Source organism: Peromyscus maniculatus, chromosome 9 (genome assembly GCF_049852395.1).
Source record: "Peromyscus maniculatus bairdii isolate BWxNUB_F1_BW_parent chromosome 9, HU_Pman_BW_mat_3.1, whole genome shotgun sequence".
Taxonomy (NCBI): Eukaryota; Metazoa; Chordata; class Mammalia; order Rodentia; family Cricetidae; genus Peromyscus; species Peromyscus maniculatus.
In genome coordinates this window covers 101,796,113-101,819,690 of record NC_134860.1, presented here as the reverse complement: position 1 = coordinate 101,819,690, position 23,578 = coordinate 101,796,113, and the positions used below count along the sequence as shown (strand labels likewise).

General features: G+C 38.9%; 1 long non-coding RNA gene across 1 annotated transcript in view; it reads right to left on the bottom strand.

Moving 5' to 3' along the window:
- LOC107401345 (uncharacterized) overlaps positions 1-23,578 on the bottom strand; it is a 234,171-nt gene that overhangs the window by 173,957 nt on the left and 36,636 nt on the right. The window contains exon 4 of the long non-coding RNA XR_006075665.2: positions 4,501-4,658. This is a non-coding gene — a long non-coding RNA (uncharacterized LOC107401345). The remainder of the gene's footprint in view (positions 1-4,500; positions 4,659-23,578) is intronic.

Genomic DNA, 23,578 nt, shown 5'->3' with positions numbered 1-23,578 from the left:
TGTGGCAACCAATCTTTCCACTTGAACTCTTGCCTCAGCTTCACAACAAGGTGTTTTCCCAAACTCTAGGCACATCCACACTCAGCCAAAAAAACTCCAAACATATCTGCCTTTATCTCACTGTTATCACTACCTATGACAACACTCTGCATTGTTTGACCGTTAACTGCACATTCCCACACACTTATTTCTCTAAGCACAGCATCTGTAAAGGATTTGCTGTTCTTAGATACCATTTATTTTCTGAGCCTAAAGGTCCCTTATATTTTTCAATGCCAAGTTACTCCTATTATTAACAAGTTCTATTTGGTGTTGTACACTAGTATTTAAAGATGCTTTTTCCCCATGTAAGTGGCTTCAAAGATAGTATATTTGTCTTCTGAAAAAGAACAAACTCAATTCTCTAATGCAGTTACCTCGCCAGCTCAACATATCCTGAGGCTCCTCTGGCAAGGGGCTGTAAAAGATTGGTATTGATATTCTGTGGCATTCAATTGTCAGGCTTCCAACAGGAGGAAGAGCATTTAGCAAATCTGGCCATGTGGCAGCTAATTACACTATTACAAAGTAAATTTACAGCGGGTGACTTGTAGGCTATGCATTGACAACAAGCATCCAAGTTTTTCTTCCCTTGTTTTCCCATAAATCAAGAGACAAAAGTTGCATTGTTTGCATGATACATAAAGATGGCTTTCTTGAACACATTATAGAAATTCCACCTAGATTCTGTGATTTTTGCATACAGCTTCTATGTGATTGTTTATTTTAACGATTTTCTTATGACTCCTATATAATGTATTTCTTGTGTACTTTAATGAATTTTAGGTTATTGAGTCATTCAAGTAATTAGAATATAACTAAGGGAGTTGAAACACATTAATACAATAGTCAAAGACTCAACAATTTCCTTCAACAGATGCCCCCCTGCCCCCAACACATCAAAGTTTTAAACACGTACATGGTCTCCAAGTCTGATTTTTAAAAACAGTTTTGTTCTTTAGACCTTATCAAATGTCTAGGGAAACGTTTGCATTCAGACATGATCCATGTGTTATTGAAAATGAGGATCTAATGAGCAAAGAAACTTTCTGGTGTGTATTATGAACTGTTGTTTGTTGTCATGGCTGGACAATCCTGTCTCATTTATTGTTGGGCCACTTTGTCTACTGAGGAGGATCAGGCCATATGTGCCAACAATAAAATGTAAAAGTAGCCAAATATGCAGGATTATAGGCACATTCAATGCTTGGGAATATTTCAAGTAAACCAGTACCTGTGAACAAGTTTCATTGGCAAGTTCACTATCATTCTGCCTTATATTTTCTGACTTTTATGCTAAAATCTTGTAATATCATGAGCAAAATTGTATTGTAGCTAACTCTTTGAACAAAAGAACAAATGTTAGCAGGTTTATCTTCTTACTCATATATGTTGGAATAAGCATATTTCAACATAAAATGCACTAATATATCATATTATCTTTCAGAATTAAACAACGCTATTTTTATTTTCTGAGTCACATAAACAAGTGTGCCAGCACAGACTGTGTGTACAGGGGACAGTTTATTGAAAGTCATAATAAATTTGGTAAGAAAATTTTCATTATGGTATCTGTTATGAGAAGCAGATCTCCAGTGCAAGGTTAGGGATGTTCCTTTTGGAGTATACTTTCTTTTAAAGTTGTTGGCATTTTATTACAATATGAGCAGATAATTGCTTTTACTTAGTGTACGATATGGTTCCAGTAATCATTAACAGACCTAACAGATATTGGCAACTTCTGAACATTCAAAATGATAAATTAATAATAATAATTATGTCTCTTTGAAAGCTGCTTCAAGATTTGTATCCTATAGGTAATATGTTGTTATTTTTGTATCAAGACTTCCACACTGATTGAACTGTATCTTAGGACCTTTTCCTCCTTTTTACACTATTGATAAGTGTCCACAAGGAATTTCTCCCTGGATGTGGCAAGATCTCAATGCATCCTTTTCTCCCACCTTCCAGCCTGGCCACTGCTTCCTCCAGCTGTCCACTTACTCATGACCCCTGTTGCCTACATCATTTCCACTTAGAGCACTCTTGCTCATCATTTCCCATGGCATGGGGAATTTCCAAGTTTCAATCCTGATAGTTTCAGAATTCAGGTTCTTCATCGTAGTAAATCCTGCACATTTCCTCACTCATTCCAGTTTCTGTAGCACCATAGGAGGGAAAGGAAGTCGAAAGTCGATGGTTAGCTCCTTGCTCTCATCTCAGATCTCTTACTTTCAAGTTTATTCCTTTTGGCAATCAGCAGCTCTCTGCTCCCAAATGAATTTCAGAGTGAAGAAATGTACTCTCCTCTGGCATGAACCTTCTGGGAGTGCATGTGAAACTCGACAGACATAGAAGATGCCAAGCACATCTTAAATTTCTAGATACATATTTTGAATGCTCAGTGGGTCATATATTTAAAAACACAGCAACAGTATATAATTTTATATATTTATAAAAACATAATTTTATATTTATAAAATATAATTTTACTGAAAACCTAGCCTTCATTTAGAAGCAATTAAAAAATAGCAGAAATTAATTCCTTCAGATTGGAGCAGACTCAGGAAAGAATGGTGATAAGATTGATGGGGAAGGGGAGAAGGAGAAAGGATCCTGGAGGAAGCCTTACATGTCAGTCATAGTCACTGGAACGGTAAAAGGCTAGTGGTCAGGGAGGGGTGGTGGAAGAGGTAGCCTGTTCATTCCATCCATTTACCATCTATAGATGTGTATTGTCCAACAGACTGATTTATTAGTTTTGTTGCAATGAGTAAGGGAGTAAATGTGGTGGTATTGTGTTCCCCAAAATATTGTGCACCCTAATAAACTTATCTGGGGTCAGAGACACAACAGCCACTAGATACAAAGGCTAGAAAATGGTGGTACTCACACCTTTAATCCTAGCATTCCAGAGGAGAAATCCCTCTGGATCTCTCTGAGTTCAAGGCCACATTGGAAACAGCCAGGCATGGTGACACATGCCTTTAATCCCAAGAAGTGAGCCTTTAATCCCAGGGAGTGATGGCAGAAAGGAAAGATATATAAGGCGTGAAGATCAGGAACTAGAAGCATTTGGCTGGTTAAGCATTTAGCTGGTTAAGCTTTCAGACGTCTAGTAGCACAGTTCAGCTGAGAGCCATTTGGATATGAGGACACAGAGGCTTCCAGTCTGAGGAAACAAGATCAGCTGAGAAGTTGGCCAGGTGAGGTTAGCTGTGTCTTGCTCTGGTTCTCTGATCTTCCATTTCTCCCAATAGCTGGCTCAGGTTTGTTTTATTAATAAAGACTCTTTAAGGTTCATGTTACAAGTAAACATACTTTTGTGTTTTCCATGTAACATTGAATATTTTCTTTCATTATTTTAAGTAGTTAAATTTATTTTGACTGATACCTAAAATAAAGAATATGCATATTAAGGGGCACTATGGGCTGTTTCAGTACATGCACAGGCTGTGTAATATTTAAACACATTTCAACATTTCTACTTGCTCAGATATTTGTCTTTTCCTATGGTAGAAACTTTCAAAATACTTTCTCTAGCTTCCTCAGATATTCAGTACCTTAGACTATCTAGTCATTCTACTGTGAGGCACACCAGCATTATATCATCTATTCAATGATAATAAAATTTCCATACAGTCACCTGTATGCCCTATTCTCCTGAACTCTGGTAACCATCATGTTGCCTCCTCCTTTTAGGTAGCACACAGTTTCAAATGTAAGAGTGCTCTTTATAAAAAAGAAGTATCTTTGTGCCGTATAACGCACACGAGCCTGGAAATAGGGCAACGTTTGCTTTGTATTATTTCCCATCTGGACTTGAGACAGGGCATGACCTGAACTTTGTGGACCCCTATCCTCTATTGGAAAATAGAGCTGCATATCTAAATTATTGACTCCTGTCCATCAACCATTGCCCTTGCTCTATGGTGTCACAAAAAGAGTATGATCATTAATTGACACTAAGTTGACAAAAGTTTTGAATATTTTCAAATTCAAATACAATATAACTTAAAGGTAAAACAATCTTACATAATTCCACTGCAATTTTTACCTTAGTTTCTTCAACAAATCCAAGAAGTATATAGTGATGCCTCACCCCACCCCAACTACTAGGACTCTAAGCTTGGCCTAGAGCAGATAAAGTCCATTATTACCCTAAGTATTATTATATTCTTTCTGTGAAAGCAATAGTTGTTTTAAAAGCAGTAGAAACTGAGTTCCTCTACACCCATACACAAAAAGGCAAAAGTCAATCATAAAAATTAGTAAGTTGAACATGATAGCAAATGACTCATGAACCGTGGAGAAAACTTAGAAGTCTATGTCTTCCAGGTTACTGGTCCTGCCACTCTTTATTAGAAGTCCTCATGTTTTCATCTTGTATTTGCTATCTACAAGATTATGTTCTGTTTCTCTTGGGTTGATGTTAGACATGATAATAAAAATAACACTGACCTCCCATAGGCAAAAGACTTTGGGAGTCTTGCTGTCTTGTGTGGGATTTTCAAGTGTCTTTTGTAGTTGTTTTTCCACTACCCACTAGCCTGGGCCCTCTGCCAGCTCTGGGAGCAGCTTGCCCCCTGGAAGGCTGGGGTTGACTTCTTCAGGTCAGCCTGCAAGAAGCAGAGAGAATAGTGTGCTTGTCAATGCTGCTAGTTCACTGTGGCCAGGAAGGGGCCAAAAGCATAAGAAATTCTCATCCGTGCCCACTTAACTGCTCGGCAAGAGAAAAATCAAAGCATTCACAACAGCAAAGGGGTGCCTGGTGGTTTTCACTAGAGGAAAACAGGGTCAGTGGGTAGGGTTGCATATCTTTGTGAACCTCTCTGTCTTAGTGTCTCCCCTGGGCTCCAAGTTTTTGTACCTCAGGCCTATAGTTGCTCTTTCTTTGCTCAAAATATTTTCTAGGACTCCCATGCAAACACAACACTAATGGATATTAGATCTTTTCCATATTCTTCCCTGACAAAAGATCAAAGGAAGTGATTAAGCAAGTCTCTCCTGGATGTGGACCCAACCCCTTTTTAGTCTTAAACATTACTGGAAATTCAGAAGTTCCTTTTTGCTATTTCATGAAATGGAGAAGTAGAAGTCATAGAAGAGTTGCTCTGGGCATCATCATGTCAGTCTCCTGGAAATCGTAGTGTTTACAGCCATTGGAGGGGATCTCCACTCTATCACATCCTCAAGCCAGGTAGAGAGAGGGCTTCTGCACTTACAGCTGAGCTCTCAGCCAATGCTGGATGTGAGGGACTACATTTGCTTGTTTTAAAATTTTCATTTGTTTTTAAATTAGCAAACAAAGCAACGTATTTCATTATAGAAATTTCACACTTACTATATTTTTTGATTCCCATCCCCAGTTCCGCTCTCCTTATAGCCCCTACTTTCACATCTTATCTATTCTAATGCCCTCCCCAAACTCCTTCCTTAAATTCTCTTTCCCTCTTCTCATGCTGCAAGGACTATTTCAAGAGCTTTCAATCTTAATTCTCAGGGCACTGTGGGGTTTGCTATATTTATTCCCATTTACAAATAAAAGAATGGAGACAGACAGGGGAAGTGATTTGACTAAGCTCACCTATCAAATAAATTCAGGATCCAAAACAGCCGCCACTCTTAAGTACTGTATTCAGGTCTGATCTACAAGACCTCATTTTTCTTTTATCTAGAGTCCTTAACACTAGCAGTCGTTGACTGAGCATCTGGAGACTATGAAGAATCAACAAAGCGATTATATGATTTGATGCTACTCAGACTACTCAAACCAGAGTGACTAAATACCCCTGTTCATCTAAAACAACTCTAACTTATTACTCTCATCTCAAGCCCTATTTATTCTCAAAAATATCCTGGCTTGCATAATAAATGATATGGCTATCTTAAATTGAAACACAAAACACACTTGAGGAAACCCATAGTGGAGAGTTACTTTGACCATTGCACTTACTTCTAGAAATAAGACCTCTTTGTTCTTGGCCAAATTTGTATTTATGAATTCTGGTTTGATGTCAGGCACACTTGCCGTGTGGGAAATAAATGCAGTCTGTGTATTTAAAATTCTTACCATGTTTCTTGCGGGGAGGTGTATGTTTTGCTTGCATTTGTTCTTATATAGGAAAGCTTTCTCAATGGGTTTTTCTCATTGTATCTTATCACTTAGGAAGGAATGTGTAGTTGATTGAGGTGGAAGAAATTCCTCATGACAAATAGTGGTGAGTTGGATATTCATCATACTCAATGGGATGATTTGAATGAGAATGCCTCCCCGCCCCCATTGGATCATATAAGTTAATGCTCGATCTCCATTTAGTGGGACTGTTTGGGAAGGATTAGGAGATGTGACTTTCTTGGAGTAGGTGTGTCCTTGTTGGATAAGATGTGTCACTGGAGTTGGGCTTTCAAGTTTCAATAGCTTATGCAGTGCCCAGTCTCACTCTCTCTGCCTGCAACTTATGGATCATATGTAAGCTTTCTGCAACTATTCCAGCACCATACCTGCCTGCTGCAATGCTCCCTACCAGGACAGTCATGGACAAACCCTCTTCACTGTAAGCAAGCCCCCAATGAAATGCTTTCTTTTATATGTTTCCTTGGTCATGGTGTTTCATCCTAGCAATAGAACAGTAACTAAGACACTCAGTATATACAAAGGAACATGTCTTGAAAGCAGGCACCAAATTCACAAGGAAAAGGTAGAAGGGAGCTTGAAACTTCATGTAAAGTATTTGGGTTAATATGAAGAGCAACATGCTCTGAGAAAAATTTGAAGGAAACAAGAGGTACTAAAAGAGAAGGTTGGAAAAGTCATTGGCTGGTGGTATTTTTGATGGGTTAGGGGAGAGGATGTTGAAGAGACAGGAAAGTCAAAAGAATGGACATGAAGAATTTGGATGATGCTATTGCAGAGGAAATATAGTCTGAACAGAACTAGAGTAAAATTAAGCTTCATAATTTGATGGTAGATGATTATCATAAGTACCTCCATAGGGTGCTGAAGGGCAAAGGAGTTGAGGATTATTAATATACTTTTAAATAAGAACTTTAGATGTAAGTTAGCCCAGGATGGAGCAGTAGTATATCTGGAGTGATATGCTAATAGTATCATACTATATTTTCATTTTTATATTTTCTACTCTTAGTCAAAGTTGTAATTTGTAGTGTTAAAGAGATTTTGGAGAGTTTAGGAAATCACAAATCCTATTGCTTGTGTGAAGTAACTTCCATATTTTTTTTATTTATTTTAACTTCCACATTTTTATGCAGTGTTTGTAGATCAGTATTTTCATTGCCCCTACAGTATACCCATGCAAATAAAACATAATTGTCTTAGCTTTGGTATCTCAAATAGGAGAAAGAGAAAGACTAGATTGCCATTGTTTTATAAGGAAGTAGAATTCTGAGGTTGCAAAAGTTATGGAAGAGGGAACAAGGCACAGAAGGATGAGAAGCAAATGCAAAGTGATGTGGTATAGGGTGATTTGGAGATGGTTTCAAGGTGCTAGCTGATGGGCTATATGGAAACCATGGCCAGAACAATTCACTACAATGAATATATCTTCTGTGACATTCTAGTGATGTTTCTCATTGGTCTGTTTGTTCCAGGAATTGCCAATATATCTACATTTCTGGATCATATCATATCAACTATACATAAATTATATATCAATATTATATATATACATATATATATATAAATATATATATATATAAAGCAAATACCATAATTTTTTTATTTTTAAATTGAAAGCCTCAGTGTATCTTGAACCTTAAAATAGTTAAAGGCTTATAAAATGAGGTTACATATCATCTTTCTAACACTCAGAATTCTAGTCTTCAAAATCAAGCATCTAATATGACACTCTGCCATTGGCAATTCATAGCAAAGACCATGGCCATTGCATCTCAATAATTTCTTTGACATTTCACACAGATAAAAAACAGTAGACATGTTCATCCAAAAGTCAATCCAGACTTTTAAGCCATGCATACAAGTCAAGAGAATCTTCCCCAACAGGCTTTCCTAAAATTATCCGCACACTTTCAATTTCATTACAAATAATAATAGTAAGTTTGGTTACTGTTGTAATGACTAACAGTTATTCTGAAATGAATTCATTATTTTAAAGTGACTATTGCACTATCTACTGCACTAGCTGAGATTTTGAAAATTAAATAAAGCAAGGTTAAATAAATTTCTCAGGGACACTATAGTAGACATGGGGAGGATTTTAGTAGACATTTATTAATTAGTATCTTTCCTACAAAGGCACATGCTGATTAGCACATGAAGATTAATTTACTACATTGTCATAGCTGCAAACCAGTACCTCAATAATAATCTATAAAGCACCATGTTGATGTAACGATGGGAAAGAATAATTTTAGAGAATGGTAGTAATGAAACAGGAGAAAGTTATCAACAGGGGCTGGTTTAAATGAAAATTACTTGAGATAAATAAATAAAGGAGGTAATGTAAGACTGTACATGTAGCAGTATTGCTCCAACAGAGCTCTTTTGATAAAATATCTTAAACTATGAATCCTGAACCTCATCTTCAGACTTTTCTGTAAAAAATACAGAATGTTTAATTAGCATTTATGATTTGAAAGTGACAAATACTGATTCATTATTAAAACATTTGGGGTATGCAACAAGCTGAGTATCTGTAATAGATGCTGAAAAAAATTTTTGTCTGCAGTGATGCCATTTATAGATGTGTATATCAGAAATGGATGCATCTAGAAATGAGTGTAGCTAGAGTTTTCCTGCCTTGCCCACAGTCAGGACAAATCTCTGTCACACGCCAGTCCCACAGCCGCTCAGACCCAACCAAGTAAACACAGAGATTTATATTGCTTACAAACTGTATGGCCGTGGCAGGCTTCTTGCTAACTGTTCTTATAGCTTAAATTAATCCATTTCCATAAATCTATACCTTGCCACGTGGCTGGTGGCTTACTGGTGTCTTCACATGCTGCTGGACATGGTGGCAGCTGGCAGTGTCTCCCCGCCTCCGCCTTCTGCTTCCCAGAATTCTCCTTTCTCCTTGTCCCACCTACTTCCTGCCTGGCCACTGGCCAATCAGTGTTTTATTTATTGACCAATCAGAGCAATTTGACATACAGACCATCCCACAGCAAATGAGGAAAATTTAATCTTGATGTATTGAAAAAAGAAAACAGCTTCTCCCACTCAGAGAGTCCTGCCTCTAGGACCTAGGCTCTGGGGCACAACTCATGCCCAGGAATCCCCACCCATCATTGACTCAGTTGAACCCTGCAATCTACAAGACCCACACCCTACCCCAAATCCTCACACCCCCCCTGTGACACCAGTGGCTTTCTAAGACACAGAATTTGTCAGGTCTGATTGGACCAAGAGCCGCTCCCTGATACACAGAATCCACCAGCTGCAATTAGATCAAGAGCTACAATTAGTCCCAGAGTGGGCCCCTTAGACACAGACACAGCAAGCACAGATTGGACCAAGAGCAGTTCGCTGAGACACAGGCACCTCTTGTACCTATTGGAGGAAGAGATGGGTAGATGTCAGTGCAAAATTACATACAAGAACACAAAGAACAATATGGCACCACCAGAACCTAGTGGTTCTACAACAGCAAGATCTGAACATCATGACATAGAAGAAGCAGAAGAAAATGACCTTAAAAATAACTTAATGAAGACGATAGAGGCCTTTATAGAGGAAATGAAAAATTCCCTTAAAGAAATTGAGAAATTTTTAAAGAATTCAATAAATCCCTAAAAGAAAGCTAAGGAAACATGTGAAGGAAACAGTTCAATTTTTTCATTTGAAAAAAAAAATGAAAATTTAAATAGAGACAGTGAAGAAGACACAAACTGAAGGAATGCTAGAAATAGAAAAATCAGTAAACAAACAGGAACTAGAGATGCAAGCATAACCAACAGAATACAAGAGATGGAAGAGAGAATCTCTGACATGGAGGATACAATAGAGAAAATAGATTCATCAGTCAAAGAAAACACTAAAGCCAAGTAAGTCATAACAGAAAATGTCCAAGAAATCTCAGACACCATGAAAAGGCCAAACCTAAGAATGATAGGCATAGAAGGAGAAGAATACCAACTCAAAGGCACAGAAAATATATTCAACAAGGTCATAGAAGAAAACTTTCCTAACTTAAAGAAGAAAATACCTATGAAGATACAAGAAGCTTATGGAACACCAAATAGACTAGACCCCCCCAAAAAAAGTCCCCTCACCACATAATAATCAAATCACTAAACATACAGAATAAAGAACAAATATTAAGAGCGGAAAAAGAAAAATGCCAAGTGACTTATAAAGGCAGACCTATTAGAATAATACTTAATTTCTCAGTGGTGACTCTGAAAGCCAGAAGGTCCTGGACAGACATAATACAGACACTAAGAGACCACAGATGCCAGCCCAGACTACTATACCCAGTAAAACTTTCAATCACCATAGATGGAGTGAACAAGACATTCCAAGATGAAACCAGATTTAAACAAAACCTATCCACAAATACAGCACTACAGGAAGCACTAGAAGGAAAACTCCAAACTAAGGAAGTCAGATGCACCCACGAAAGCACAGGCAATAGATAACCCCACAGCAGCAAATCCCAAAGAAGGGAAATACATACATGCTACCACCAAAAGGTAACAGGCATTAAAAATCATTGGTCATTAATATCCCTTAATATCAAAGGACTCGATTTGCCTATAAAAAGACACAGGCTAACAGAATGGATATGAAAACAGGATCCATCCTTCTGCTACATACAAGAAACACACTTCTATGACAATTAAGGCAGACACCAATCTGAATGCAGGGGAAGGCTAGTTCAAGAACCCTCTCTACCATTGCTATGAGTCTTATCTGGGGACAATCTTATGAGTTCCTGAGGTTTTCCTTAGCTACAGATTTCTCCCCATCCCCTTAATGGTACACTCTGTCAAGATATCTCTTTCATTGCTCTCCCTCCCCATCTCTCCCCCATGTTCCCACTTCCCATCTCCTCCCATCCACTCCCCTCTATTCCCCTCTCTCAGTTTGCCCAGGAGATCTTAACCCTTTCCCCTTCCTGAGGCGATGCATATGTGTCCCTCTTCGTGTCCTCCTTTTTACCTAGCTTCTCTGGGGTTGTGGACTGTAGTCTGGTTATCCTTTGCTTTGCTTCTAACATTCACTTATGAGTGAGTACATACTGTGTTTGTCTTGCTGGGTCTGAATTACCTCACTCAGGTTGATTTTTTTTTTCTAATTCCATCCATTTGCCTACAAATTTCATGATGTCATTGTTTTTTTTAACCACTGCCTAATACTCCATTGTGTAAATGTACCATATTTTCTTTATCCATTCTTCTGTTGAAGGGCATCTAGGTTGTTTCCAGATTCTGGCTATTACAAATAATGCTGCTATGAACATGGTTGAGCAAATGTCCTTGTGGTGTGGTTGAGCAACTTTTAGGTATATGCCCAGGAGCAGTATTGCTGGGTCTTGAGGTAGGTGGATTCCCAATTTTCTGAGATACCATCATACTGATTTCCAGAGTGGCTTTACAAGATTGCATTCCAACCAGCAGTGGAGGAGTGTTCTCCTTTCTCCACATTTTCTCCAACATAAGCTGTCATCTGTATTTTTTTTTTTATCTTAGCTATTCTGACAGGCATAAGATGGTATCTCAGAGTCCAGTGACTGATGGAAGCAGATGCAGACATCCACAGCCAGACACTTGGCCAAGATCCTGGAGTTCAGTTGAAGAGAGAGAGGAAGGATTATAAGAGCAAGGGGGGTCAGAATCATGATGGGAAAAACCACAGAGATAGCTGACCCAATCTAGTGGGAGCTCATGGACTCTGGACTGACAGCTGAGGAGCCTGCATGGGACTGAATGAGGCCTTCTGAATGTGGATGAAAGTTGTGTGGCTTGATGGTGCTTGTGGATCCCCTGGCAATGGGACCAGGACTTATTCTGAGTACACAATGGCTTTATAGACCCCATTCCCTATGGTGCAATGCTTTACTCAGCCTTCATGCAGAAGGGAGGGGCTAGGTCTAGCCCCAACATGGTATAACAGTCTGTGTTGACTACCCAAGGGAGACCTTATTCTCTATGTGGAGGGAATGGGGGTGAGATGGGTAGGTGGGGGGAGCAGGGGAAGAGGAGGGAGGGGGGATGTGTTGGTATGTAAAAGGAAAGAAAACCTTTTTTAAATAAAAATAAAAATACATAAATCTATATTTATATAGAGAGACAGACAGACAGACAGAAAGACAGAGACAGAGACAGAAAAACACACCTCAACTTCAAAGACTACCTCAGAGTAAAAGGCTGGGAAAAGACTTTCCAATCAAATGGACTTAAGAAGCAAGCTGGTGTAGCTATCTTAATATCTAACAAAATAGACTTCAAACTAAAATCAATCAAAAGAGATTGAGAAGGACATTACATATTCATCACAGGAAAAATCTACCATGATAGTGTCAATTCTGAACATTTAAGCCCTGAATACAAAGGCATCTACATTTGTAAAAGAAACATTACTAAAGCTTAAATCACACATCAAACCCCACACACTAGTTGTGGGAGACTTCAACACTCCACTCTCACTAATGGACAGATCTGCCAGACAGAAACTTAACAGAGAAATAGGGGATCTAACATGTTATGACTCAAATGAACTTAATAAATATCTACAGAACACTCCAACCTAACACAAGAGAATACACCTTCTTCTCAGCACCCCATGGAACCTTCTCTAAAATCGACCACATACTTGGTCACAAGTATGTGGATTACCTCACTCAGGATGATATTTTCTACTTCCATCAGTTTGCCTGCAAATTTCATGATGTCATTGTTTTTTACTGCTGAGTAGTACTCCATTTTATATTGTGGTGATATTGTGTTCCACAAAATATTGTGCGCCCTAATAATCTTATCGGGGGTCAGAGAATAAAACAGCCACTAGATAGACATAGAGACCAGAAAGTGGTGGCACATACACCTTTAATCCTGGTATTCCTAAGGCAGAGATCCATCCAGATCTCTGTGAGTTCAAAGCCACACCTGGAAATAGCCAGGCATGGTGACTCACGCCTTTAATCCCAGGAAGTGATGGCAGAAAGCAGAAAGGTATATAAGGCATGAAGACCAGAAACTAGAAGCTTTTGGCCTAGTTAAGCTTTTGGGCTTTTGAGCAGCAGGTCAGCTGAGATTCATTCTGCATGAGGACTCAGAGGCTTCCAGTCTGAGGAAACAGGATCAGCTGAAGAATTGGCAAGGTGAGGTAGCTGTGGCTTGTTCTGCTTCTCTGATCTTCCAACATTCATCCCAATAACTGACACCAGGTTTGTTTTTATAAATAAGAACTTTTAAGATTCATGCTACAGTATATATGTACCACATTTTCTTAATCTATTCTTTGGTTGAGGGGCATCTAGGTTGTTTTCCAGGCTCTGGCTATTATGAACAATGCTGCTATGAACATAGTTGAGCATGTGTCCTTGTGGTATTTGCTGGCTTTTTGGAGCCCACTACCTATGGTGGGACACCTCTTACAGCCTTGAGGTGGGGGAAGGGCTTGGACCTGCCTCTCCTAAATGTACCAGGCTCTGCTGTCTCCCAATGGTAAGGGAGGCCTTACCTTCTTGTAGGCGAGGGGGGTGAGCTAGGGGGTGGAGAGGCTGGAGGGGCAGGAGAAAGGAAGAGGGAAATCTGTGATTGGTAAGTAAAATGAGTAAAAAAAAATTCTGAATAAAAAAAAATCAGAATAACCTCCTGTATCTTGTCAGACCATCATGGCTTAAATTTAGAATTCAACAACAACAAAAATTGCAGAAAGCATACAGTTTCATGGAAACTAAATAATGCTCAACTGAATCACCAATGGGTCAGAGAAGAAATAAAGAAAGAAATTAAAGACTTCCTAGAATTCAAGGAAAATAAATGTACTACATACCCAAACTTCTGGGACACGTGCTCAATGAAAGCAGTCCTAAGAGGAAAATTCATAGCACTAAATACACACATAAAGAAGTTGGAGAAATGTCATACTAGTGACTTAACAGCACACCTAAAAGCTCTAGAAGAAAAAGAAGCAAAGTCACCCAAAAGGAATAAACACCAGGAAATATTCATTAAATTGAGAGCTTAAATCAATAAAATAGAAACAACGAGAACAACACAAAGAATCAATAAAACAAAGAGTTGATTCTTTGAGAAAATCAACAATATAGACAAGCCCTTATCCAAACTAATCAAAAGGCAGAGAGAGAGAGCATCCAAATTAACAAAATCAGAAATGAAAAGGGAGACATAACAACAGATAATAAGGAAATACAGAGAATCATTAGATCATTCCTGTACACCACAAAATTGGAAGATCTAAATGGACAATTTTTCTGGATAGGTACCACATACCAAATATAAATCAAGACCAGATAAACAATTTAAATAGACCTCTAACCCCTCAGGAAATAGAAGCAGTCATTAAAATTCTCCCAAACAACAACAACAACAAAAACCCCTCCAAGACCAGACAGTTTTTGTGCAGAAATCTACCAGAATTTCAAGGAAGAGCTAATACCAATACTCTTCAAATTTTTCCACACAGTAGAAATAGAAAGAACATTATCAAACTCTTTTTATGAGGTTACAGTTACCCTGATACCCAAACCACACAAAGATGCAACAAAGAAAGAGAATTACAGACAAACCTCCCTCATAAATATTGATGCAAAAATACTCAATAAAATATTGGCAAACCAAATCCAAGAACATATCAAAAAAAATTATCCACCATGATCAAGTAGGCTTCATCCCTGAGATGCAAGGATGGTTCAACATATGAAAATCTGTCAATGTAATACACTATATAAACAAACTGAAAGAAAAAAAACACATGATGATCTCATTAGATGCTGAAAAAGTCTTCAACAAAATCCAACACCCCTTCATGACAAAGGTCTTGGAGAGATCAGGAATACAAAGAACATACCTAAACATAACAAAGGCAATATACAGTAAGCCAACAGCCAACATCAAATTAAATGAGTGAAACTCAAAGTGATTCCACTAAAATTAGGAACAAGACAAGGCTGTCCACTCTTCCCACATCTATTCAATATAGTACATGAAGTCCTAACTAGAGCAATAAGACAGCAAAAGGAGATCAAGGGGATACAACCTGGAAAGGAAGAAGTCAAACTTTCTCTATTTTCAGATGATATGATAGTATACATAAGTGACCTCAAAAATTCTACCAGGGAACTCCTACAACTAATAAACACCTTCAGTAATGTGGCAGGATACAAGATTAACTAAAAAAAAAATCAGTAGCTTTCCTATACATAATTGACGGGCAGGGAAAGAAATAAGAGAAACATCATCCATTACAATAGCCACAAATAATATAAAATATCTTGGGGTAACTCTAGCTAAGCAAGTGAAAGACCTGTATGACAAGAACCTTTAGTCTCTGAAGAAAGAAATTGAAGAACATATCAGAAAATGGAAAGATCTCCCATGCTCATGGATAAGTAGGATTAACATAGTAAAAATCTTACCAAAAGCAGTCTACAGATTCAATCCAATCCCCATCAAAATCCCAAAACAATTCTTCACAGACCTAGAAAGAACAATACTCAACTTCACATGGAAAAACAAAAACCCAGGATAGCTAAAACAATCCTGTACACTAAAGCAACCTCTGGAGGCATCACCATCCCTGACCTCAAGCTCTACTATAGAGCTTAAGTGATAAAAACAGCTTGGTGTTGTCATAAAAACTAATATGTGTACCGATGGAATCAAATTGATGACTCTGATATTAATCCACATGCCTATGAACACTTCATTTTTAACAAAGAGGCCCAAACGATACAATGGAAAAAAGAAAGAATCTTCAACAAATTGTGCTGGCACAACTGAATGTCAACATGTAGAAGACTGCAAATAGATCCATATCTGTCACCATGCACAAAACTCAAGTCCAAGTGGAGCAAAGACCTCAACATATAATCAGTTGTACTGAACCTGATAGAAGAGAAAGTAGGAAGTAGTCTTGAACGCACTGGCACAGGTGACCACTTCCTAAATATAACACCAGTAGCACAGACACTGAGAGCAACAATTAATAAATGGGACCTCCTGAAAATGAGAAGCTTCTGTAAGGCAAAGGACATGGTCAATAAGTCAAAATGACAGCCTACAGAATGGGAAAAGATCTTCACCAACCCCAGATCTGACAGAAGGCTGATCTCCAAAATATGTAAAGAATTCAAGAAATTGGACATCAAAATACCAAACAATCCAATTAAAAAATGGTCTACAGAGCTAAATAGAGAATTCTCAACAGAAGAATCTCAAATGACCGAAAGACATTTAAGGAATTGCTCAACATCTTTAGTCATCAGGGAAATGCAAATCAAAACAACTCTGATACCATCTTACATTTGCCGGAATAGCTAAAATCAAAAACACTAATAACAGCTTATGCTCGAGAGGATGCAGAGCAAGGGGAACACTTCTCTACTATTGGTGGGAGTGCAAAGTTGTACAGTCACATTGGAAATCATTATGGTGGTTTCTCAGAAAATTGGGAATCAATCTTCCTAAAGTCCCAGCTATACCACTCTTGTGCATATACCCAAGGAATGCTCATTCATACCACAAGGACACATGGTCAATTATACTCACAGCTGCATTATTCATAATAGCCAGAACCTGGAAACAACCTAGATTTCCCTCAACTGAAGAATGGCTAAAGAAAATGTGGTACATATAAACAACAGAGTATTACTCAGCAGTAAAAAACAATGACATTATGAAATTTTCAGGCAAATGGATGGGAAGAAAATATCATCTTGAGTGAGGTAACCCAGACTCAGAAGGACAAACATGGTATATACTCACTCATAAATGGATACTATATGTAAAGCAAAGGATAACCAGACTGCAACCCACAGTTCCAGAGAGGCTCACTAACCAGGAGGACCCTGTAAGTTACTCGTGGATCACTCCGGGAGGGGGAAATAGATGAGATCTCCATGAGTGGACTGGGGATATGGGGGGCAATGGAGGATAGGGAATAGGGGTGAGAATATAAAGAAACAGGATGGTTGAGCTGTAACAGAGACAGAGTGAGAGAGCAGTGAAAGAGATACCATGAGAGGGAGACATCATGGGAATAGGGAGAAACCTGGTGCTAGGGAAGTTTCCAGGAATCCACATGGATGACCCCAGCTTACATTACAGGCAATGGTGCAGAGGGTACCTGAACTGGTTTACCCCAGTAATCATATTGGTGAATACCCTAACTGTCATTATGGAGCCTTCATCCAGTAACTGATGGAAACAGATGTAGAGATCCACAGCTGGGCAAGAGTCTGAGCTCTGGGAGTCCATTCGAGGAGAGAGAAGAAGGAATTCTATGAGCAAGGGACATCAAGGTCCTAATGGGTAAACCTACAGAGGCAACCAAACAAAACTAGTGGAAACTCATGAATTTTTAGACCAACAGCTGTGGAGCCTCCACGGGCCTGGACTAGGCCCTCTGTATAAGCGAGATAGTTGTCTAGGTTGATCTGTTTGAGAGCGTCCCCCACCCCCATCAGTGGGATTGGGATCTGTCCCTGGTGCATGAGCTGGCTTTTTGGAGCCCACTGCCAATGAGGGGACACCTTGCACAGCCTTGGTACAGGGCGAGGGGCTTGGGCCTGCCTCTGCTGAATGTATCAGGCTCTGCTGACTCCCCATGGAAGGCCTTGCCTTGTTGGAGGAGGTAATGGAGGGTGGCTTTGGAGAGGAAGGCTGAGAGGCAGGAGGAGGGAGGAAAGGAGAATCTGTGGCTGGTATGTAAAATGAGTAAAAAATTCCTTAATAAAAAAACAAGTTAAAAAAAGAAAACCATTAAATCTTTTTTTTTCAGTCAAAAAATGTATTTAAAAGTAGGTGCATTTTCCTGGGATATATTTTCTGCAGTGAAAAGTTTTTCAGAAGGAAATGGCAGGTTTGGAGAACCTACCTAACATCCAGCTCAGGTGTTCTCCCTTGGTGTGTCTTTAGGGATTTGTGTCCTTTTGGTGTTCTGAACATAACATTTTCTTTCCATCACAGTGACAAAGCATGTGGAACATTCCAGTCTAGACATGTGTCCAGCGGAGTCATTATTAACTCCCACAGACCTATTCCTAGCCTCATGCCATTGAACATAACACCTGAAGTGTTCCAGACATTCGTGTTTTCTGTCTTTCTTAAGCTGTTGAGACATGTGTTGGAGCTGCATTATTTGTAATAGTCAAAAGAAAATAAGTGCCACCTCACAGTATATGAAGGCCCAAGATTTTGAATAATTAACATTCAAATATCATCCAAATTAAATAAAAGATAATTAATCATAAAAGTTTTAGTTCAAGTGCTCACTTGCATGCAAAGGAATTCCAAGTTTGGCGAAGTTCTCTCAGGTCTTAGGCTATTGGCATGTAGTCACAGTGACACTTTGTGTTCAGTGTTGGGGAATGCACTCTAGTGAAGAGTGGGATGGACAGATATCACAGTGCATCACAGGGTCCAAGAGCTACTGCAAAGTCAAATCTTGGCCAATTCAAGAGAGAAAAGCAAATTGAAGTGAAAAGTGTATTCAGTCTGGATAAATGTGAATGTATCTTGCTAGTGTTGCATTAATAATACCCTTCCAAATTCACTATTTTTCTATTATCTGGCAGCATACCCTCTCCAATTTATAAGTTGACTGACATAAAAATCTCTGAATCTAAAACACCTATTCTACATCATTTACTTAGATATTGGTAAATTATATCCATGTTTAAAATGTCTACAAATAATGGATCTGACAACACTTCAAAATAAGATTCACAGAGAAAGTTATTTGGTTCAAAGATGGAATTTTCCCTGAAGTGGCACAATTCTACATATATTTGATGAAGTAAATGATGATAAATTTCAACAGATATTAGTGAAACCTCGTTTAGATGAAGATACCCAAATTTATGATTTGGGTCACCCAATGGCTCAGTGGCTAAATGTGCTTGCAACTAAGATTGGTGACCTGTGTTTGGTCCCTGGAACCCATGTGACAGAAGGAATAAACTGATGCCTGCAAGTTTTTCTCTGACCTTCACATTTACTCTGTGGCATATGCCTCCTTGCCAAATTAAAAAAAAAGAGGTTTCAGATACATGCAGTTCCCCAACACCTAGTTAAGGATATATGTATTTCACGGTAACAAAAAATTATTTTAATACTATAGAATTATTCATAAATGTAGTACAATATTGATTTATTATGTCTTTAATAAGGTAACTAAAAAGAAATTTAAAACATTTAATTAATTAAATTAAGGAATTGGTCTTTAATGGCAACTATTAATTAAAATACCTAGACACCAAACAGTTACTTAGTTTTCATTGGGAAGGGAACGAATCCATTGCCTCAGCTGGAGGGCCAAAGACTGTAAAATATCTAGAGTATCACAATTATTACCTCATGGGGGACCTGTTCTAACCTTGTCCCATCATGTTTCTCTATATGATTCTTGTGTATTTATGAAAAGCACCCATGTGAGTGAATATGGACACCAGAACAGAATGCCAGGTGTCTTCCTCTCTCACTATCCACCTTATTTCTTCATTGCCTTGAGACAGGGTCTCTCACCAAAGCAGAAGCTTGCTGCTTTGAGAAGCCTGTCTAGAAAGCAAACTCTTGGGATGTGTTTGCCTTAATTCCCCAATGTTGGAGTTATAGGTAAATGGATCCATGTATATGTATATGTGTATGTATATGTAGATGTGTATGCAGATGCATATTCTTTGGCAACTTCATATGTAAATATAATGATATGATGTTCTCTACCCTACTCCACCTTCCACATCTTCCCAGACATCTTTCTCCCAATTTTATTGTTACTTATTGTTCTTATTTTTGTGATAAACCACCAAGTAAAATCAGTAATTCCCAGTGCCACATGAAAATATTTCTGGTAAGGTGTTATCCATCACTTCAGATAAGGAACCAATGATGGGCCAAAGTATGGATGCCACCAAAGTCTAACTTGGTGAACTAATGCGTTTTATTGGAGTTTCTTACAAGAATATGGATGAAGGTTTACTTGTAGGAGAAGAAATACCTAAAGCAGCTGCAACACCAAAAGCCCACTCCAGCATGGGTGAGCTCACAAAAGCAGGGAACCCAGGGCACACTACACAAAGAAGTTCAATAGCTTTGGGTGTCTCCTTTCCAGCTGCCAGTCTGAGCTCTTCCAGGCAGCTTGGCTGATTTCTGTTTCTTCTAGGTAGCTGGTCTCATCTGAACATCGTCTAGGCAGCTCAGCTGGTTTCTGTCTCTTTCAGTTGGCTTCACTGGTCTGAGAGTGTCTTTCAGCAGTCCTTACTACTTTGGGAGGGAGGGCTCCTGTGTTTATGGTCAGTTTCAAGGATGTCCTGAGGCCTTTGAACTGTTTTCTTCCTGAATTTAAGGGGCTTCTCTGTGGGATGGAATGTTTCATCTCCATTTAGAATATTCTATGTCATAATTATGAGCTTCCCTCCAAGATGAATTATTTTATCTCAGAGAAAGTTGCTACATATCACCCATATAAGCAAGGGTGCAACCCCATCCACTGTACTGTGGGCAAACCTATGAGGAACGGTACTTCTGAAGAAAATTGATTGTCCTTCCTTCATCAGCTCTTACCCTAAAAAAAATCTTCTCAGGGGTGGGGCCTTGTTTTGGCAAAAAAACATAGGGAGGGTCCTTCCAGGCAGAAGAAATAACACAGAAATCCCAAGCAAAGCACTAGAATTCAATGAACCAGAAGAAGTGTACTGCAGTTGAAACTGGTAAGTCTAACCAAAAGATTAGAATATTTTCTGAGTTTATAGGATCACCTTATAATTTTTTTGAGCAAGAGAGCAATACAACCAAGGGGAGAAATATGATCAAGTAAAGTTGCCATGAGTATTCAGCAAATTAAACCAAATTAACAGTCAATGTTGAAGAAAATAATGCCCAGTGCCATCAATGTGGTGCAAAGTTTTGTCCTCTCTGAGAAACAAGGAAGCCTGTGATTCCTTTCATGATGAAACAACTACAGACTAGAGACAGACCATTGCCCACTTATAACTGTAGGGGTTGGGCGCAGGGTGGGCAGTAGGATGCAGAAAATGGATAAGATAAGGCAAAATAATTTCAAAAATATAGATCTATTAGAATGCAAATACCCATGAAACCTAAAGTTCAAAGCATTTTTTTGGTAGTGTTGATCACGATAGATAATCTAAACTTTGTCTACGAGAAGGTGGTTTTAGAAACACCAGAGCAGGATGTTGATGGATAGTGAGAACTGAAGCCACAAGATTACCAAGCACAGACGACTACACTGAGAGTCACATTTCACCACTCTGCATGTCAAGGCTTTCACACCACATTGCTTAAAGTTATAGATATTCTGGCTTAACAGAGACTAGGTGTGTGTCACTGTCCTTCAGAGATTAGAGAAATTCAACCTGAACTGCACAACTGAAGCTCCAGGACAATCTAACTTCAGCAGTGTATGAGTTCAGCTTTGTCACAGTGCCAACCAATTTTATCAAGCTGCTCTGGGTATAAGATTTAATCACAGTAGGCCAATGGTAAGGTTTTGGGAAGCAGATATGTTTATGTTAGCATTCCGTGGCAGGGACCTAACTGATAAGTGAAAATGCTTTGGATATGACTGTGTGGGGGAAGGGGCAGAGAGGAGGAAGAGGCATAATTCAAGGTAGTAGATTGACTGGTTGACATTCCCCACACTCGGTACCTTTGGAGTCAGAAATTTCCGTCTTCCCTGTGCAATGAATGCATTGCTGCTTTGCACATTTGGGATTCAGCTTTCCCTTTCTCATCCATTGTCTTTGCAAATCTCACTGCCTCATAGTGAGGCTCGGAGGGTTATTCATTTATTTAGCATGTAGAAAGGTACTTTAGGCATCTTAATAGAAATACCTTACAGAATGAATAATACAGCAATAACAAGCTTGTACATTGTAGTTCCTGTGCACCTCCCATCTCAAGTCCTACATGCCCCTGACTAGTTTTTCCACCATGGGTGTGAAGGTGAGTTGCTGAAGTAATACCTACAGACACATAGATGCACATGCATGAGCACATGTGTGTGCACACACACACACACACACACATACGCACATGTTTCCTGACTCACAGAGTAAGTCCAACAGACACATTTAAGAAAGGAAGATGAGCAGAAATGTAGGGAGAATGCCCCCATTTCTTATTTTGTTATTCAAGACAAGATCTTACTGTGTAGTCTTAGCTCCACCTAGAACTCACTATGTGGACCAGACTCCACTTGCATTAATCCTCCTGTGTCTACCTGCCTACACTGGATCACAGGAGTTTTCTAGCATGAGAATCTGTTCTTAACCTTCCTACTATTCAAAAAGCCCTTTCTAGGACTTCACAGAGACAGTTGGGTACTGAAGGATCCATTGCTTCTTGTGACACCTTTCTCATCCCTACTTTAGTTTTTAATATGCACTATGAATGCTTATTTATGATTTATTGTTTAATTTTCAATGGTGTGCTTTTTGGCCACATATGGATACGTTCATGTGAGTATACATATGCAGGGGAGCTAGAAGAGGTTTTTCAATCCCTTGAAGCTGGAAGTACAGGCAATTGTGAACTGCCCAGTGAGAACGTGGATACTCTGGAAGGACAGTACGTGTTCTTAATCACTGAGCCACTCCTCTAGGCCCCAAGTAACGTAAAAGATAAAACGTTCATGCTTCCTTGAATGGCCTTAAAATAGACATTAACATATAATCAACAACAAAGAATACCTTTACAATTTATATAAACCAATCCAAAGCCAGCAAGATCATTGTTATGTCCCTTGTCATCCAGTTAGGAACTCTATTTCTGTCAGTATTTATCTATGAGCAGGAAATCTTTCTCCAGAAACTCACCCTCAAGCAACATGGTTAAATCACCAAAGGAGACAAGAGCTGAACTAAATGCATTAAGGCCTTGAGAAACATCTACTCTCCCAACAGCCACTTTCTGATTCCATCTAGATTCAAAGCCCATGGTTAGCGAGATTGATTCTTAAGGTGGGCAAAGGAGTGTAGACTCAGAGTGGTACATATGATCATCCTTCATTTGTAGAAATTAGCAGTCAAATGAGATTGCTCATGTTCTGGGAGTTGATCAAACTCATTGGCTTCTTTTTTAGCTCTATTTGAGGAAAACCCACTGGATAGTGACTTTTTGTTAGAAGGAAGGAGAGGAGAGAAAGAGAGAGAGAGAGAGAGAGAGAGAGAGAGAGAGAGAGAGAGAGAGAGAGAGAGAGAGAGAAGTAATTTTTGGACAACAGACAGTTTGGGGTAAATGAATAAAAAGTTGAGCTCTCTTCAGTTCCTCTTGATATAATTAGATTCTCATCTATTTATAAAAAGTAATTAGATTCTGATCCTTGGGAAGCGTGAAGTAATTGGACCTT